Source organism: Hordeum vulgare, chromosome 5H (genome assembly GCF_904849725.1).
Source record: "Hordeum vulgare subsp. vulgare chromosome 5H, MorexV3_pseudomolecules_assembly, whole genome shotgun sequence".
Lineage (NCBI taxonomy): Eukaryota > Viridiplantae > Streptophyta > Magnoliopsida > Poales > Poaceae > Hordeum > Hordeum vulgare.
In genome coordinates, this window is record NC_058522.1 from 13,564,781 (window position 1) to 13,572,575 (window position 7,795).

At 37.8% G+C, this 7,795-nt stretch overlaps 1 long non-coding RNA gene across 2 annotated transcripts; it reads left to right on the forward strand.

Annotated features, from left to right (window-relative positions):
- The first annotated feature begins 6,748 nt into the window (after positions 1-6,748).
- On the forward strand, positions 6,749-7,508 carry LOC123398529. Of its 2 annotated transcripts, none has more exons than XR_006610173.1 (2): positions 6,749-6,925; positions 7,260-7,508. It is a non-coding gene; the product is annotated as an uncharacterized LOC123398529 (long non-coding RNA). The 2 variants fall into 2 exon arrangements; XR_006610174.1 differs by having other exon boundaries at positions 7,269-7,508.
- The last annotated feature ends 287 nt before the right edge of the window (positions 7,509-7,795 follow it).

A 7,795-nucleotide genomic window follows, 5' to 3' on the forward strand; every position in this document is an offset into this window, starting at 1 on the left:
CAGAAAAGTTAAAAATCTATACATGGTAGACACAGCAGTAGGCACTGGGTACTGTGGTAGGCACTATTCACCCCATAGTTCAAGCCCAACTGCACGCATCAGTTATTTTTTGTCGGTTTTAAAGTGTTTTAGTTGCCAAATTATAATAATTAGTTCCAGTATTTAGACCATTTAATTGCCATAATAGATATGTTTAGTCACCATATTTTTTTCTGTCACTTGTTTAGTCATCACATTACAGTTACTTAGTTGTCAGATTACAAGTATTTTTTTATATTTGTCATATTAATCATGCTTAATCACCAGATTATTCTATACATACTTACTTATGTTAGTTCTAAGCTAGCGATTCCACTACACAGTTACAACCTATGTGTTTTTAAGTTTTCATATAGGTTTGCCTTAATATTACCATTTTTTTAAAATGAAAACAGGGATTTCTGAAAATGCCAAGGAGAAAGAGGAACTGGACGGAACACACTGTAGGTGGTAGGGGAGCAGTCAATAAGGTTTCTGGTTTTACATTTTTATTACTCGCCTTTTATTTTTCTTACGTCATCACATTGTTTTGTAGCAGTTGCCACTTTTTTCCTATAGTATTTGCCAAAACAATAGTTCATAGTTACCATTTTTTATCTTGTTTTTTCTCAGGGCCACATTGATGGTACTGAGCGAAATAGGGCATCACCACAGGCTATTTGCAAGCTATACAAGCACATAAATGAAGATCAACGTGTTGCTATCAGAGACATGGGTACTGGAGCGTTCCTTGACATCAAGTGTGGTTACTTGCACAACACCCTTGTGACATGGTTCACTAGGCAGTACCACTCAGGGAGGAAAGGTTTTGTTGTGCCTAGACGTGGGTTCATCCCATTAACCGAGGAATCTGTTCATAAGATTTTGGGCATTCCTCGTGGAGATATCGAAATCAAGTATGAAGCTGACTACGACAATGAAGATGAAATTGCAAGTTCTTTGTTCCCAGGTGATGGCAGCAGGCCAAAGATCACGACAGTTGCTACTGCAATCATCAACAACAACAATGGTGATGCTAGTTTTAAGAAGTTATGGCTTATTTATATCGTCTCAACCGTGTTGGCTCCTACAACGGATACAAGGATCAGCAACAAGTGCTACCCCATGCTGGTAAAAGTCTACTTTATGAGAGTTTTTTCTTTTCTTTTTTGCTGATTTTTTTGCTAACTCTTTTTTGTTTTGTTTTTTTTCAAAAAGGAACACATTGACCAGGCAAACAGGCTCAACTTGTGCAAATTTGTTGTGGCCCAGCTACATGAGCACCTCTCAAAGGGCAAGTTCACAAAAGGATGCCTTCTTTACTGCATGGTGAGTGACAATTCAAAAATCAAAAGTACAAACCCAGCGAATATATTTTGTTGTGGCCCAGCTACATTTTGTCTTTCTTTTGTATCTGTTTTTCTGTACCCAAAAGCAGGCAACTATGGTTTTTTTTAAATCTGGCAGTTAGTGTGTATATCTGACAACCAGCTTATACATATTTGACAACTATACTTATTTTGAATCTGGCAATCAGCTTTTAACTGATTTGTGTCTTTTTTGTATTATTTGTTGCATCCACAGCTACGGTATCTTAATGCTTTGGATTGCGACGGCATGGAGCTTGAGTTACCCAACACCCCGTACACGATTAATGCATGGTCCAAGACACATGTCGATGTTGTCGCTGAGATGGACATGCTGGAGCATGATCCACCCAGTTTTGGCAACTTTCAGGTTCTTTTTTTGCCTCCTTTCACATTTATGACAATAGCTTCATTTTTTTAGAATAGTTCTCCCATAGGATAAATGTCTCGTGGAAAATCAACTGTTTTTTTTTTCGTTTTTATGATGCACGCACATGCAGTTGAAGGGAGAATTTAGAGAGGAGAGTCACAACAGATTTGATCTGTTTGGGGGACCTGGGGGCTTCGAAACCTGGATGAAGCAAAATATACATCCTAGTTGCTCTCAAAGTGTAAGATTTTTTTTTGTGTATATGGATTTTTTTTCTCTGCGGCAAGGGCTTTTTGAGTTCATATGTATGTGTATTTTTTGCTCTTAAAATAATGCTTTTTCTGTATTTTTTCTCCTCACAGGATAAGCTTAAAGCTACCACAGTTATCAGCAAGTTTGCATCAGGGGTTGGCACATTGTTTAATCAGTTTGCATCAGGGGTTGACACACTCCTCACAGAGCTCGTGCAGGGACTGACGACACCCGCAACCAGAAATACAACTACAAGTAGAATAAAAAGGGGCACCGAGGAAAGAGAAAGTGATGATACATCGTCCGAAGATTCAGCAGAATCTAACAATGACACAAATGAGGACAACGTGGATATTGAACGTGACAAAAAGAAGAGGGTGACAAGGTAAAGTAACCCGACAACTAGCCATATAAATTGATCAAGTTGTAATTAGTGTGCAACTTGTCATTTTCACACTTACCATTTTTTCCCACAAAACACTAATGCAGAGAGGAGGACATCACCAGAGGCAATGTCAAATCACCATTGACAAAAAATGCGAGAGATGTGGCAGGTGAAATGGAGAACACGGCGTATGATCCATCTCAGGGAGCAAATTTCTTCGGTGGTGCTCGCGAGACAGAAGTTTGTGACAACACATCAAGTGGGGATCCATCTGCACAGTTTGACACCAAGTCTCCATCAAGATCAACTTCACATCTAAACCTCCCATCTGACAGCGATATATTCAGTCCAGATAACAATTCCCCTGCAGATACACTTGTTTCACTTATATCCGAGGGGAACAGCCAGGAGTTGGAGGAAAAGATTAGAGGCAGCGCAGCAGGGCTTGCTAACAGGCTGCGTGAGCTGAAAAGCACAAGACTGTCTGATATAGAACAGGGTGATGGGAGCACACATGAAGAGATTAAGCGTATCGTTGTGAAAGAGCTCGGACTGCTGAAAGAAACATGTGGGCAGCAATTCGAGGAGAGAAATACCTGCAAAGACTTAAGGAAGATCAATGCACGTGCCATAAAGATGACGCCAAGGAGGTAGTTTTTCTTTTGTGTTTACTTTGTCATGTATAGATTTTAATTTTGCTGAAATATGCATGGCAGACTGCATGCACTTTGTTTTACTGTAGGCAACAGCGAAAGGCAAGTCTGAACTTGCCACATTGTTAAACACACTTTTCCACATTATCAACCACTTACTTGCCTGATAGAAATGACTTAATTACCATATTTTCAGTGTTTGTTTCATACAAAGCTTTGTTGGTTCTTTTAAATCTAGTTTGCCACAAAAAAATGTGCTTTGTCATTTTTAACTCTACCTAGATGTCATGTAGTGTTATATAAGCCTTTTGTGAATGCTTGGCATAAAAAAATGACAACTCAGTTGCCATGCTTTTTATAAGTTCGCTTTTTTTGTTGTCTCATAATGTTTTTTTATTTCTTATAAAATCCACTTTTTGTCACAAACACTTTTTTGTTTGTAATTTCCATTTTTAATAATAACTAGTTGTCATTTTTTCTCATGGATGCTTGTCAATGCTTTTTTTTATAAAGTCCACTTGCCACAAATGATTTGTTGTACTTGTCATCTTAATTGTACCAAGGTGTCACATTGTCTCATAATGCTTTGTCACTTGTTTTTTGTAAAAAAACCAGTGGTTTGCGGTGTTTTTTTTGTTGGATTAGTCAGTTTGAATTCTATCCAGTTGTCATGTTGTCTCATAAAAGTCTTTTCTCGAGTACTCTGAATGCTATGTGTTCTTTTAGTTATTTTTTAATTACACTCAGTTGTCTTATATAAGCTTTGTAAGTCGTTAGTTTACAAAAGCTTGCCTGAATCTGCTTTTTTAAGGCAACTTATATTTTTTTTTCCTTTTTTTATCCGGCAGGAAGTGTCCTGAATCCACGAAAGAAGATGGGGAGAAGAAGCGCAAACATGTACAACAAGCTGGAGTGAATGTTTCATTAAAGAGGTCAGCAACACTATTTTTCCGAAAACCACGTATAGTTTGCCATCAAGTAAAAGAGGTGTTTTTCAAAATGCATTTGACTAACAGTTTCTTCTAACACCTTTTTATTTTTTCTTTTTTTTGCATGTTTTTTGTTTCACAGAAAAAGCACTGCAACATTGAAGCAGCCTTCACCAAAACGACAGGCAACAAGGAGATCACCACGGCTTGCACGGATAACATCCTCAAACGTCACCGGCGCTGATGTCTCTCACGCACCAATGGAACAATCATCATCACGTAGCAGTGCAAACAAAGCAACAGGTTTTTTGGCTACAACACGCTCAGGAAGGATCCGAATGCGCTCACCAGGCAAAGATGGAAGCAGCAGCAACACACCTATTACAGTTTCTCCAAAAATGAGCCCAAGAACGCAACCAAGCACTGGAATTGGAGAAAGTAAGTGCACTGCCATAATCTTGTCGCCAACTGCTGATACAAACACGCACAACGGAAACAAAGTAGGAGTTGATGTGGCTACAACACACTTAGCCAGAATCCGAATGCGTTCATTAGTCAAAGATGGAAGTAGCAGTAGCACAGCTATTGTAGTTTCGCCAGAAATCAGCCAAACAACACAACCCGCAGAAATCGATGAAAGCAAGTCCACAGCTATTATCCTGTCTCCAGCAGTCAATACAAATGTGCATGTTGGATCCGGATCTTCTTCAAGCTCAACTAGGATATCGCCACTTGGTAAAAGGATCTTTCGACACATGACTAATGATGGCAAGTCAACTCCCATTCCAGAACATGTATTAAATGTTATAAAAGATCTTTCAGAATCTGCAAAAAGGCTAGGGATGTTTCAAGGCAAGAAATATGATTCAACAGGAGCTATTCCGAAGACGCAAGCAGCGAACGCAAACAAGAGGAGTCATGGTTCTTCATCAGACAAGGCTAGAGATAACCGGCCTGGGGCATTTACACCTCCTTCGTTCTCCCTTGGTATCTCACCTATTCTATCAAATCCAAGGAATGAAGTGAACATAGACTATGAGCATCTTGATGCAGGCAATCCTTTAGAAATAATGCCATTATCATGGGCCCAACCAACAGGTATTCGGAACATGATCATACATAATTCACTTTTTTTTGTCAGTTTTATTTGTGCTGAGTCGCCATTTTTTATTTTTTCATCAAAAAACAAGCTCAAAATTTGTTTAGTTGCCAGATTACAAACGCATCCCCTACTTTCCAGAATTAATAGCTTGTTTTTCCAGATTTAAAAGTTCTTAGTTGCCAGGTTTAATAGCTTGTTTTTCCAGATACAAAAGTTGTCAGTTGCCAGAATTGATAGCTTGTTTTTCCAGATTAAAAAGTTGTTAGTTGCCAGAATTAATAGCTTGTTTTTTACCAGATTAAAAAGTTCTTAGTTGCCAGGTTTAATAGCTTGTTTTTTACCAGATTAAAAAGTTCTTAGTTGCCAGGTTTAATAGCTTGTTTTTTCAGATACAAAAGTTGTCAGTTGCCAGAATTGATAGCTTGTTTTTTCCAGATTAAAAAGTTGTCAGTTGCCAGAATTGATAGCTTGTTTTTTTCCAGATTAAAAAGTTCTTAGTTGCCAGAAATATGTAGTTTCCAGTTTCCAGTTCTAAAAGTTCTTACTTCCCATGCTACAAAAATACGTAGTTCCCATATTAATATTATGCCTGTCCTGCTAAAAGTTCTTATACCTAGTTCCCATATTAATATTTATGCTTTTGTCCTGCCTTTTTTTTGTTCCTTGTAGTAGTTGAAACAGACCTGCAGATGGTCGAGTATCCATTGTCAGACAAGCTGACTGCATTTCTAGCCACTGGAGATCAGGACGAAATCGATGCTGATCTAGCTAAAGAGCTTGACGACTATGAGAGGCACCTCGAAGATTTCTTTAAGAAAAAGCGTGCAGCAGCAACAACAGCTGGAGCAGCGAGAAGCAATAACATGGCAGGCGAGACTGGTGTTCAAAGTGTGACACCAAAGACCAACCCCCATAAGGAAAGAGTGAAGAAGCCGTCTCGCTTTAAGCTATCGCCATACGATGATGATATCAATGTCACCAGCAAAGAAGAAGATATCTATAAGAAGCTAATGTTGAGCAGCAAATACAAAAGGAATGGAAATTCATCGATCAAAAAGTAATTGTCTGCTTCTTTTTTTTTGCTTCTCCATTTCTATTTTTCTTTCTTTTCTCACTCTTTTTTACAGTTTTTTCATGCTGCTTTTTTGATGATTGCTTCACCACAAATATGCAGCGTGATCATCATCAAGTATGAAAAAACTGGGTGTACACATGGGATCTCGTTGATTCAACCTACATCACAGGGGAGTTGTCTACTAATTGTGCTGAAGTTGGGATAGAGTATTTGCAGGGAACAAACAAAGTTGAGGGCAAGTTGATACTCTCACACTTAGTGGCAAAATTCTTGTTGCAAGGCGCGCATAGTAAGAAGATAGTGACTAACATTTTCGAAAGGAAGAAGGACTTTGCTCTTAGCTGCCAGAATTTAGTAAGTAACTTATTTTTTTTCATCAACCTGAAAACAAATCCTACATGATGTGGGACTAAAATGCATGTGTTTGCAAAATTTTACTTTTTTTGTTAGCTGCATAAAATACAAATGCTATATGTTTAATGTTTTTTTTATTCTTCTTCATGCGCTCCCACAGATCATGTTCCCTGTTATTGAAGAAATGGGAGGGAAAGAAGTGTCAGGACATCACTGGCATGTTTTATGCATCAACAATACTGCTCAAAGGTTTGAGGCGTTAGATTCACTTCGCAGCAAAGGAAACATTGGTCTCATCTACCACGCAAACGCTGTAATGAGAAGAATCAAGGAAGCATGGAAGTTATACTACAATAAGTCGAGGGTTCAGATTGAAAACTACGAACTCGAGATCATTGACGCCCCAAAACAGGCTGTAAGGTGAGTAAAATGTTTTTTTATCTTTTTTATTTTTTATAATTTGAAAAGTAAGGTTTTGGTTAAATCTGGTAACTGAACAATCACAGTATGACAAACTTTTCTGGCAACTAAGTAGTTTGTTAAGTGTAAAATGTTTAATGTAAAATCTGACAACTAAGAATAGTAATCACTTAACTATTATTTTAACAACATGATAAACTAATGAATTTAGAACTTGGTATATCATGAGCGTAAATCTTTGAGCCCTTCGTTTTCTGCAACTACAAAGTGCAAATATCATTTTCATTCATAAGTTTTGGAAAAAGCTATCTCACACTGGTTTTTTTACTGTAAGCACAAATAGGAGTGTGCACTGTGGCTTCTACATGCTGGAATATCTTGATAAGTGGGATGGTGTAAATGTGCCTCGAATTCGGAAAGAGGACATCCAAAAAATAAAGAAGATAACAGCCAACAAATGGCTCAACGCTCCTTTCAACAAAAACAAAAAGTGGAAACAGCAGCTTGACAGCAACTGCCCAGGAGGTAAGTAAAACACAATGTATGAACTAGTACGTTTTTTATTTTGGAGGTAAGTAACTCATCTAAATTCCTTTGCATGAGTTGACTAGTAATCATCTGTTTTTGTTAAAACTGTCATGCACCAGAGTAGACAACACTTGCCACATTTTCCATTCACTTTTTGCCATATTATTATGCACTTACTTGCCTGAAAAAACTAATTTAATTGCATATTTTTTGATGTTATCGCATAAATCTTTTGTCGGTGCTTACAAATACTTGTCACGGAATTTTAATGTGTTTGTCATTTTTAATTGTAACCTAATTATCGTGTTTTTGTCTCGTAAAGCATTGTCATGTGATGCACGA